Source organism: Perna viridis, chromosome 3 (genome assembly GCF_037379345.1).
Source record: "Perna viridis isolate PV_CMFRI_1.1 ecotype Kerala chromosome 3, ASM3737934v1, whole genome shotgun sequence".
Lineage (NCBI taxonomy): Eukaryota > Metazoa > Mollusca > Bivalvia > Mytilida > Mytilidae > Perna > Perna viridis.
Window position 1 is genome coordinate 36,147,379 of NC_142447.1, and position 12,286 is coordinate 36,159,664.

Consider the following 12,286-nt stretch of genomic DNA (forward strand, 5'->3'; position numbering starts at 1 on the left):
GAAAATTTAAAGATTTAGGATTTTTGGCATGTGATCAAGAAAAAGGGGGAGGCATGTCAGAAATAAATTTTTAAAAATAGACCAATTTCTCAGAAAATGATTACTTATAAAACTATTTCTTCATTAATATTGTTAAAAAAACAAGTTGTGATTGATATTTTTTATTTGAAAAGTCAGAAAAAGTTCTTTGCAAATATTTAATGCATTTCAGTATGGTAGAATATTTTCACTTTTTTGCTGGCACAACTTGGTTACCCTATATTTAAAAATCAAATATTTAAAAAAGTGCTTGTCACATTTCACTGAAACTTTGCAAATGCATTCAGTATGTGTGTAGGAAGATACCTGTATAGTTATTTATTTTTTCTAAGACAAAAAGTGACTCTTTAGGTTACAGACCACCAATTCAACCAATGAGCATTTGGAACGTACGCAAAAATAGTCCTACGCAGAAATTACCCCTGTTCCTCATAGTGCTGTGAAAAAAGTTCTCATCTTATTTAAAAAATTTAAACAGTTTCTGAAAGGAAAAAAAAACATTTCTGTACATTTTATAGGTGCATTTTGCTTCTTGTGATGTGAAGCCTAATCTCCATAATGATTTTTAAATATACCTCTATCTTGTGAAAACACTGGGATTTCCCATGCTATTTATAGACCCTTCACTTCCGGTGACCAGTACTGCACTGCAAGTCTGCTAACCCCACATGCCATTCTGAGGGTTGTGAGCTGACATATGTAGAATCATGCTGATATATAGTCATCTGCAGGTTAAAGTTAAGGTAAAGTCCAGAGAAGCCATTGAATATTGTGAAATTAGCATAGAAGCCTATGGGAAGTGGAATTAGTGGTTTTTAGCCTTCAGTAGTAGATTCCGCAACCAGCAAACATCCCTTTGACCTTATTTTACTGTATCAAACCGATAAATTAATTAGATACATAATATGATAAAAGAGAAAAGTTCTCAATATTATCAAATCAAAAAGGTTATGAAGATCAAATGGCTTTTTGGTTGAGATCTGAAATTCAAAAATTTGAATGTATTGCAATGATTTTCGAGATGGTTTTCCCCGTGAGAGAACCGAAGATCTTTCGATTCATCGCCTATTTATTTATTCTTACATAATGATTATTTTGCTGTTTTTTCTTTCTTTCTATACCTCGTTATCCACCAGTTTCGATATTAGTACAGTTCTGAGTCAGCAGACTTTCTTAGTTGCTAAGCCTCGAAGAGACTCATTTTTTTTTTTTAGAAAACTTCGAGAAAACATTTTGTTTTGTAATTTCCTCAATTAAATTATTTCTGTGAATCAGTCACAATATATCTACATGTATATGTATATAAATTAGTATTGTATATTCGGATTAAAATGTGTATAATGTTTGCCTCTTGTTACAATATATATTACTGTCTAAGTGTATCTATTAATTATTGGATGTTAATTGACTGAGGGCTGATAAAACCATATAGTGACCATATTTAATGGATGAGATTTAATTAGTGGTGCATGTGGGTGATGAAAATGGAAAACAAACTAGAATTTGCAAGATTTACATAATCATATAATAACTGAACGACATATTTCTTGGTAACGTCCCCTTGATCCATAGAAATATTCCTAGCCAACCCTTCATCATCATTTCCGTTAAGTGAATTTTACTTGGATGCAATTCATGTAATATATGCAATACGAAGATATTGTTACGCAAGTAGATACAAAGCATATCAATTGACAGGTGGAACATTCAAGATCGTTAGGGGGATGGACCCCATTTAGATATACCGGTTCATTATGTAAGAGGATTTTTTCAGACTTCGTATCAATCGATTGCAAATAAATAGATGTATTTCCTATACAAATTATCAGGTTGGACGATTCTTGTGAGATTTACAGCACCCTGCCCACTTCGAGAGAAAACTTATGTTATGGGAACCCCTCCTTGACTCTCCGTGTACATTTCATAGACTGCAAATAATTCTACACGCTTTCCCATACAAAATGGTGGTTCTCAAACCAGGATGAATACCGTGAATCCTTACTTCCGATAAGAAGTAAAATGATCTTTAATTAGCGTAATAATATTCGTTCGAATATTGATACTCAATCGATTTATATAAATAACATTTAAGTAAGCACTTCGTTTGTGTGGGGGAAAATCACAAGATAAAAAAAAACAAAAACAAACAAAAACAAAAACAAAAACAAAAACAAACACAAATAAAGCTGAAGGAAAATTACAATGTGACTGAGAGAAAAAAAGGAATTGTCAATATTTATCGGCTGTGGGGATGGGTGCGATGCATATTCTCTTATAAAAAAAACCTTTTCCTATCTTTTAAAATTACGAAAAAGTTAATGTCCTTTTTATGTGCAATAAAAAGTGCGTACCCTATATCTTATATATTATAAATTACTTTTAGACGTGGTTTAAAGCATGGAATCAGTTAGTATTATTGTTAATAAAACAAGTAAATTGAATTAAAATTTGAGAAAAAAAACTTCTTAATTTAGGTGTTGTTTTTTTTTTTCATCAATACATTTGTAATACAAAAGTTAATAGCCCCGTGCAGGTCCGGGTGTTAAAAGAATAGGCCTGCAGCAGCGCTAAGCTTGTCGTAAAAGGCGACTAAATAGTGCTCAGAACCCTAGCCGGGGGCTAGGGCGCTCTGCCCACAGAGCAACTGGGATGTGTGCCCCAGGTGGTGGAATGGGGTATCCCTGGCGTGTTACATGCTGGGGTTGTCAGGCTATAATACGGAAAACCTGACCGCAAACCATAGTGGTGCACGTTAAAGAACCCTACTGTGGTATTCTCCCGGAGTAGGAACCATAGGGCTGCGCCACAGGAGGCTAAATTGCCCGACCCTACCCATCTCTCCCTATTTCCAGTGGCAATCAAAATTTGTCGACCTCATTGTCCTTGTGTCCCATCTCTTTTTCATTTCATCATCATTTCATGTTCATTTTATCATCAATTTCATGTTCATCGTCTGAATATAGCTGAAATATTGCTGCTCGGACGTTAAACCCCAACAAACAAACAAACAAAACAAAAGTTAATAAATGTTCTATCAGTGTTTAGCATGACAATACACTTGGAATCCTGTCAGAATGTACGGAGGAAAAGCATTTTGCATCAGAATCAAGGTTAACATTTATGCATGAAATAACCTAAGGCTTACATTCCCACTTACATTGTGATGCGATAAAGTGACCTGAAAAGGAATGTGGTGACACGTTTTTTTTTAAATTTATTTAGAAATCAGAAAAGAAAAATAAATAATCCTGTAAAACTTATGGAAGCGGATATTTTATTTATTGTCCCTCATTGATGTTTCTTAGTCGCCGTTCGAATCCCGGCTTCCTTGATTTTAATTTTATATGTGGTTAACTTGGCGTTTTGTTTAAAATGTTTTAGAACTGATGGTCTTGTAGTCCCGTTTTGATGCAGTGATAAAACTCAACTTTTAACCAGTTCTTACTGTGCTGTAACGAGATACCGTTATGCTCACCATCTAGAATCGATATCACCTGCCATATCTTTACGAACTAGACACCAACGTAGTTCATAACAAGGTTGTGAAAGCTATAGACTATATATTGACCAACAGCTTATTCTCAGTCACTTCTTTTGTGGTGTGACAAATTTCAAACTCTATTAAACCTTAGGGAAATATATCAACCCTGAACATTTTGTTATAAATTTCCATATTTTTCAAATATTCCACCAAAAAGAACTTTGTATTCACGTAGATTTAAGTGTCAGCAAACATATACCGGTAACTAGAAAGCAGGTTTTTGCGTCAAATAACCCAGAGGTTCTGAGTGCATATGGGCCCCATATCCCCGCTTAATTAACTGCTTCCTGTTTCATCGGGACATCGAACCTGAATATCACGCAAATCGGTGCACTGCTACCATGCATCATCAATTTGTGTGTGTGTGTTTTATATGTAATGTCCTTTGTAATCAGAATGGTGTATTCAAAAATATATCAGAGTTCAGTATTAATCATTTAAAGCAGTAATCTTGTTTTTAGATACGTTTGAATGAATTCGACCCCTGTACTTTCCTATTATCCCATATTTTTACAATCTGACGATTATTTGAGGCGTAAAATTTAAACAATGGATATAAATTTTTTTTATTTAGTTTTTTTTTTTGTGAGATAAAATACATCCAGGAGAGGCATAAATGATGCTCTAAAACGCTATCTCCGCGGAGCTTCGGGGGGCTTCGCCCCCCTGGACCTGTTGGGGGCCTTTAAATCCCATTTTTTTGCAATTTTTGATCAATTCTTTACTTTGAAAATAGACACAAGTCATCAAAAGAACCCCAGAAATATTAATTATGATAGTACTAAATAGAAAATACTAAATAAGTCAAAAGAACCCCAGAAGTATTAATTATGATAGTACTAAATAGAAAGTACTAAATAAGCCATTTTTACTGAAGTATAATTACTTAAGGGGTTTTAACACTGAAAAAAAAATGTGTCAATTTAAGCGATTTTTCGATGGGGTAGGTTGTACGTATTTTTTTAACTGCGACTTTTTGGTACCAATGGAAAATACATTTGGCTGTCTAACAAAGTGTACTTCGATTTGAAGAAAATAGAAGTTAGAACAATCCAAAAACAAAAATATTGGATTTTTGCCTCTAAGAGGTACAAAAAGTGCTAAAAAATACAAAAATACTTCAGTTTATTTTTGGCGATAAAATGATTTGTCTATGAAAGGTACACGGGTTCCTGAAAATCATGTTTTGGTTAATGAGTGGGGTGGACGGAGGTTATATCAGACCATGCACTATTAAAATTTGTATATGCATGTAGGTAGCTTCACAGTATATAACATCTAAGTCGGGTTGGTAGAACGCACCTCCATTTCATGAATATTATTTGGAGATCAATTTCCTACAGGATATTTCCAATGTTGGACAATATTCAGTGATATCTTTACACTAATTAAAAATTCAAAGCTGCATTTATTCAGCTTGAATTGTGTGTCCATATTTGCCCCGTCTGTCATGCAGGGTTCTACCTCTACGGGTGTATCTAGCTGCATTTCTTTTTATATTTCTGTAAGAATTTCTTGTAACTTTTTACTTTAGCTATAGACTACAAAAGACCAAAATGCATTTTTGATTATATATTGGAGTAAGTTCCAATGTGTTTCATTATCGCTCTCTTTAAATATTTTAAACCTGCATTCAGTAAAAGGTTCTTATTGTTTTCTATTAATGATTTCACTGTAATACATCATTACTTTAACATACGAGTCTCAGAAGTTTTCAAGTATGATTTTTCAAATGTCTAAATTTCGGTATCTACTTTTGAAAGTTTTTGAATGCACCAATACGTCTACACGGTTAATTATGCTCCCTAAACGTAGCGGGGTAACAAGTTGTTTTTGTTCCAACTTTACTTGGCATAGTCTGTTACTTTTGTCCGCGGAACTCCTCTGAAACGGCTGAATGAATTTAAACCAAACTTGGCACAGAAATAGGGACCATATATAAATGTTCCCAAACATTTTGAAATTTCAAACCTGGTCACCGTTTAAAGACATGAAAAATAATAAAAAAAAAAATGGAGAGAAAAAATGTAGAGACTTGATATTTGGTTTAAAAGAACTTCCGATCAGCAAAATTTAAAATTTTGAAAATGGCTGCAGGTCGAGAATTTTTTAAAGAAAAAAACAAACAAACAAACTAAATAATTCCTATAGCCGTAAAAAGCTGATTTTGGGATTCTCCTGTGACAATAGGATCTGTATTGGTGTCCAATACAATTAATACTATACTCGGCGTCACATAAATAACATACTGTTAAAATTTGAATAAAAATATTTTCTACGACTTTATTGACACCAACCGTCGTTTAAATTGTCTTAAATGACTTGCTCATTCGTTTAGCCAAACAGCTTCTCAAAAACAAGTCGCTTATAAGCTTAAATCATGTGTAACAAATCCTTACGGGAAAATCCCATACTAATATCCGCCATGTTGGTTTTTACGGGACGATTTGTTTACAAACGAAGTTCGTAAGTTCCCGTCGAACTCCGGTGACAATCGTCTGCTTGATCAACTTCTCGGTATTGTACGTTGTTCGCGTAAAATAAATCCGAGATATCCGAAATAACGCCGAAGTGCATTCTGGGTTCTTCGGTTTTTGGACAAACCATTTAAACGTAAACAACATCTCCTAGCAACCCGATCACTGTAAACATGGCCGACTTTTTACAATGTAAATATTGGCACCTAGAATTAAAATCTGACCGGAATTTAACGATTCAATGTTTAGGGAGAAGCCGTTTGGCTAAACGAATGAGCAAGTCATTTAAGACAATTTAAACGAGGTAGGTGTCAATAAAGTCGTAGAAAATATTTTTATTCAGATTTTAACAGTATGTTATTTATGTGACGCCGACTATAGTTTTCGTTCTGTTTCTGAACGTGGCGAATTATAGTCTCGCCTTTTATAAAGCCTTTGAATACAACATATGGGTGTGAGCTTGACCTTACAAGGTACTGGAAAGTCTCTTCTTTGTATATTGTTTTATATCTAAGATGTAGCTGAGGAAATCTGTCAAAAACAAGGATATTCGAGAACGACGAGCACAACTGACCAAAAAGCTGCATCTTATTTTAGTCCCTGCTCAAGTGTCAACATATGTATTTTAAAAAAGATCAGTTTTAAATGAAACTGTTGAAATAAACTTGGGATCTCTTGTAATTCGTCTTCCCAGTAAGGTAAGTTAAATGCAAATGTTACTTGAAAATCATGAATTCTGAATATGTAAAAGAGAATAAACTTAAAACCATTTAACGGAAATAAACGAAATCCCGAGGTATAACAAAATGTTTCCTTTCTATTAGTTCAGCTAAATGATCTACATTTTTATGCATTACATTATCTAACTGATCCAAACTCAAAAGATTAAGACATAGGCAAGATGTTATAATGTACTGACGGGATCGTGACGTGTAAGTAGAAACTTAGCTCTCCCTCACCATTGCAAATGTATATATAGAAAAAGAGGGGTAAAAAAATGAGGGACGATCAAGAAATCGTTTTTCTGTGTATCATTCCTTTATTCGATTGACGTAGGTATATCCCGATCAACAAAGGACTCAAAGTCCTTCGAAAAATAAATTCAAGAAGAAACCAAAACAAATAAGAACAACACTAATCGTTATAAAATTTGAAGTCTAAACACTCCCAGAATAACGTAATTTTTATTTCATTTAGAAAATTTTCTTGGAAGTCTGTTATCAACAATATTGTGACAGTGCAAAATGCAATTAGTTATGTTCATGTCAATGTATGCGGCATATATATTTATATGTTCTGCTTCAACATTCGTACAAAGAAATGACATTGATATATTGACGAAGCCATTTTCCGCTTAATGAAAGACCGAAGACTTCTATTCCTGTTTATATGTACCATGCATATGTTCACTCATTTTAAACATTTATGGAGATTTCAGTAGGTTTAGTAGTATTTCATGGTTGTTTTGGGCTTTGTTTCCCTGTCTATGCTTATAATAATTATTTTCTTGTCGTTATCTTTTGATTCTTTCCAAACCGAAGCTGTACTGACTATGATATCAGTTCTAAGAATGGTGAAATCGGCCACATCTTAGATAAAGGTTTGAAATATATAACGCTCGTACATTTTTTCTCAATTTTATACACCGTCTTTTGTTAAAGTCTAACCATGAAAGGAATCTCAGACATAAGGGCTATCTGATTAATCAGGAATTTAATATTGCATTAATATACTAGTACACTCCGTGGATTAATCCAACGAGAAAATGACCGCAGAAAGGTTATGAGAACTATTTTAGGTATATCTCCCCCGTCTCTTCTACGAAAACGCCTTCTATACCTGCAAGGTGCTTCGGGGTGTAGGGGGGGGGGCTTCGCCCCTGGGACCTAATGGGGGCACTAAGCAATCGCTATAACCCCTACCTTAAAAGGTGTCTAGATCCGCCACTTGTGAATATGTGTGTGTCCCAATTTGACTTGAAAAAAAAAACTTCTATTGTAAGTTGCCAATTATAGATGAAATTGAAGAAAATATGAAACTCTGAAAATTCCTCTTTTATGAAAAAATACGCACCTGAAATAGGAAGACGTGTGTGGAATACATCGATGATTAAAACAATAGTACCTAACATGTCTATTGTGTACCGTTTATATGCCAAAAATCAACATTGTAGTTCATATTGAGGCATTTTTATCAAGGGTAATGGTAGTAATTTTCCACCTAGCTTGACTTGGAAAAGTTCAAATATTTATTATTTGGGCTTCTCTTGAAGTTAAGACACTATATTAATGAACCATATCACACAAAAGCTTGTTTAAACTATAGTATTGTGAAAAAATGACAATATCGGGTGATATTGTAGAAAATTCGAAAGTTCTGAAAATTCCCATTTTTCCTATCCTTAAAGTACTGTCACTCCAAAAGGATAATCTACGCCTAAATTGATCAGATATATTAGGGACATCATTACCCTAATCATGAATGCCTAAAATGTAAGTTCTACAATATCAGTATGCTGTGAATTAGAATTCTGTTTGATACTGAGACCAGTTTTCTAGGTATAGGCGTATTATTTTTAACAATTTTTGAAAAGCCATTCTTAAAAATTACTTTTTCGTGGTTCATCTATGTAGAAAATTAAATTAATTATCAAATGATACCAATTTTTTAGACGTTTTAGTTGAGTAATAACTTGTAGAGTTGAATTTATGTGACTTCTGACCGAAAAATCGAAAATCTCATTTTTCGCATTTTTGATAAATTCTGACCACGAAAATCGCCAAAATTCATCAAAAGAACCCCAGAAGTATAAATTGTGATAAACTAAGCAGAAACTAGCAAAAAAAGCCATTTTTATTGAAGCATTAATACCCCAGGGGTTTTGAAATTGAAAAATATGTCAATTTAAGCGTTTTTTCGGCGGGGTGGGAGTACATTTTTTCCCTTTTACCACAAAACCGTAAGTGTTACTGAAATTTTCTTGGTACCATTGTAAAGCTGATACATTGGGCTATACGATTATTTCTAAATTTGTTTAGTTTGTTTATACATGCTAGGCCGGTAAACCGGTACTTTTGAAAAGTAAGCCGATACTTGTTGAAAGTAAGCCGATAGAAATATCCCTATTTTGACATGATCCGCCACTCATATTTATCATCCACTTCATGTTCATCGCCTGAATATAGCTGAAATACTGCTGCTCGGGCGGTAAACCCCAACAATCAATCAATCAATCAGTAACCTCTATTGAGAAGTAAAAAAAAAATAAAGACTGAAATCTTCAAAGTCGCTATATAGCTAATCGTCAAATATTCACTGCCGCTTATTTTTATTGCAAGCCGTTGTGGAATTTATTACCTATTTATTGATATCAATAAATAAATTATTGATATTTATGATAAATTATTGATATCAATAAATTGTCATTTATTGATATCAAGAAATATAACATATTTATTCACATGTTAATAAATAAATATTAATATCAATAAATGATTATTAACCCGTTAATAAATATTTATCAACGTGCTAATAATTAATTATTGATATCTTTGAATTGCACGATTTATCAACACGTTAATAAATATTTATTAACATGTTATTAAATCATTGATATCAATAAATAGATGAATTATTAACGTGTTGATATACAGGATGACACAAAAGGTGGTTTAATCGAGGTCAGACAAGTGTTTGTAATTGCTTATTTTATTGGATATTGCTCAGCATGCATAATCCGGAATAAAATTTAAATAATAACACGTGAACTAGAATTAACATGATTAACATAAAATTCGTTCAATTTATTTATATCAATAAATGATTTATCAACATGTTACTTATCCATCTATTTATTGATATCAATAAATCATTTATGCACATATTGATAAATATTTATTAACATGTTATTAAATTTTTATTAATATCAATAAATGGGGAATAAATTCCACAACGGCTTGCCATAGATTTTTGGCTTATTTTCAACATCCGAAATGGCTTGAATGCGATCTGCTCTATAATAGGGTGACTTCCGCTAGAATCTTGGTTCCCTTGATATGATTGCGTACTCTTTCGTTACCGCGATGACCTCAATGTTTTCAATCAAAACAACAGGTTACCAGGAACCAGATTAAACCGATTTGTGGTTTTTACGGTCTTGACTATCCTTGCGGACCTCCCACGACCGCCCCTTGCGGGGATTATGTAAGTAGATGTCTGTTAGTAGTTGAAGGTTGCGGATCCCAGCCTTCAGGATACCTGACTGAAGAAGTCGGAGTATACCCTGCTAGCGGCGCGGCTGCCCTATGGACGCTCTGGCCTACTCCCAGACCCCACGTGGGTCCGAGAGCGTTTCCCCACTCTAACTGGTCAAATAGTATTTTCGGATCACAACGATCTAGACAGCTTACACACAGTCAACAGGTCTTGGAGGTACGCTGGAACTGTATCACTTAACGATTTAAAGACATACTAAAAGTTTTAACTGACAGCGGAATTTAATTGGTAACGAATGTAAGTCAATTAAGACGGGTGTGATATTGTAATATTTCTTCTGAGATACTATTAAACGAGCAGCCGCATTCTTTGTAATCTCGCTAGTGCAGAAGAATTAACACCGTACTAAAGTACATTACCGTAGTCCAATCTGGATGTAATTAACGGACATACAAGTATTTTACATGCACTGTCATTGATATAAGACCGAAGTTTTCCAATGGTTCTGGTTTGGTTGAAACAAGATCTAGATACGGCGGAAATATGATGTTCCATACCAAGTGTTCTGTCTAAAAAAATACCAAGATTTTTAACACACGTAATATCTGTCACTGTATTACCATCGAGAACAAGTTGACACTTTTGTAGATCTTTCACTCGATTGTTTTGCGACAATATGATGAGCTCTGCTTTATCTTGGTTTAGCTTCAGTAAGTTGACTTTCATCCAAGAACAGATGCCTGAAATACAGTCCTCCAATCATACGGCAATGTCAGTCCAATTATCTAATGGTTCAATAACCAATTATACCTGAGAATCGTCCGCGTAGCAATGATAAAGCATGCCGTGACGTTTGCAGATTTCTCCTGTAGGTTTGGGAACATATAATAGAACATAGGCCTTAAAACGGATCCTTGCGGAACACTAAAGCTCAGCTTGATCGAGTCAGATTGCGTTAGACCAATAGCAACACACTGTGTTCTGTCTTTCAAGTACGAAATAAACGACGATAAAGCAGATTTTTTAATTCCAAAAGAGTGTTCCAGCCGTCTAAGGAGAATAGGATAGTCTTTCGTGTCGAATGCGGTGGATAAATCCAGCATTAATAACACTTCTCAACAGTTCTTATCAAGTGCGAGTGTCAAATCTTGATAATGCAATCTCTCTTGAATGGCCAGTTCGATAGGGTGATTGCACCTTGTCATACAGCGAATTCGATTTTAAATGTGTTTCTAGACGAACGACTACTACCTTTTTCTAAAATCTTTGACACAAACATTAAGTTTGATACGGGGCGGTAATTCTTTAGTATTTCCGGTGCAAGTCCCGGTTTTTCAATAGTGGTCTGACGATTGCTTTTCGAAATGATTCTGGTACAGTGGTGTTAACGATTTCAGTTATCACAGGAAGAATGTCATCCATGGACTGTTTTATGAGTGAAGTTTCTAAGCCACAAGACTGAGTCAACGTACTCAGGTCATTCCGAAAATAGTTTATATTTTACTGATGAAGAACTTGTTGAATTTCATACTAAGACTAAACAAAAACATGGCTACCAACTTCTCGTCAAAATACCAAATTACTTAATATACCAATATATGAATATTATACATTAATGACGTCGACAATTTGAGAAAGAACAAATATATGAACTGATACAATCCTGGTTATGCTTATAGTTACCTTATATGTTTAGGTTGAAATTACAATTAAAAATTAACAGATTCTGGAAATGCACATAAAGCTAATTTGAACAAAACACTTAAGCACATCTATTATTACATACTAGTATAGTATGTTACAGATTTGCAACAGGATAGTCATGTTATCAAGAGTGTATCATTTCAATTTATGCTTACGTGTAACATAAACTGCTAGATAATTTATAACAAAATGGAAATAGTTTTTGTTATTTGAACATCGATTTCACAAGTACACGAGTTTTTGTTGTTGTAGTACACTCCAGTTGTCAATAACTGAAACTCCCAACAGATATTTTTTTCCATATGAAGGA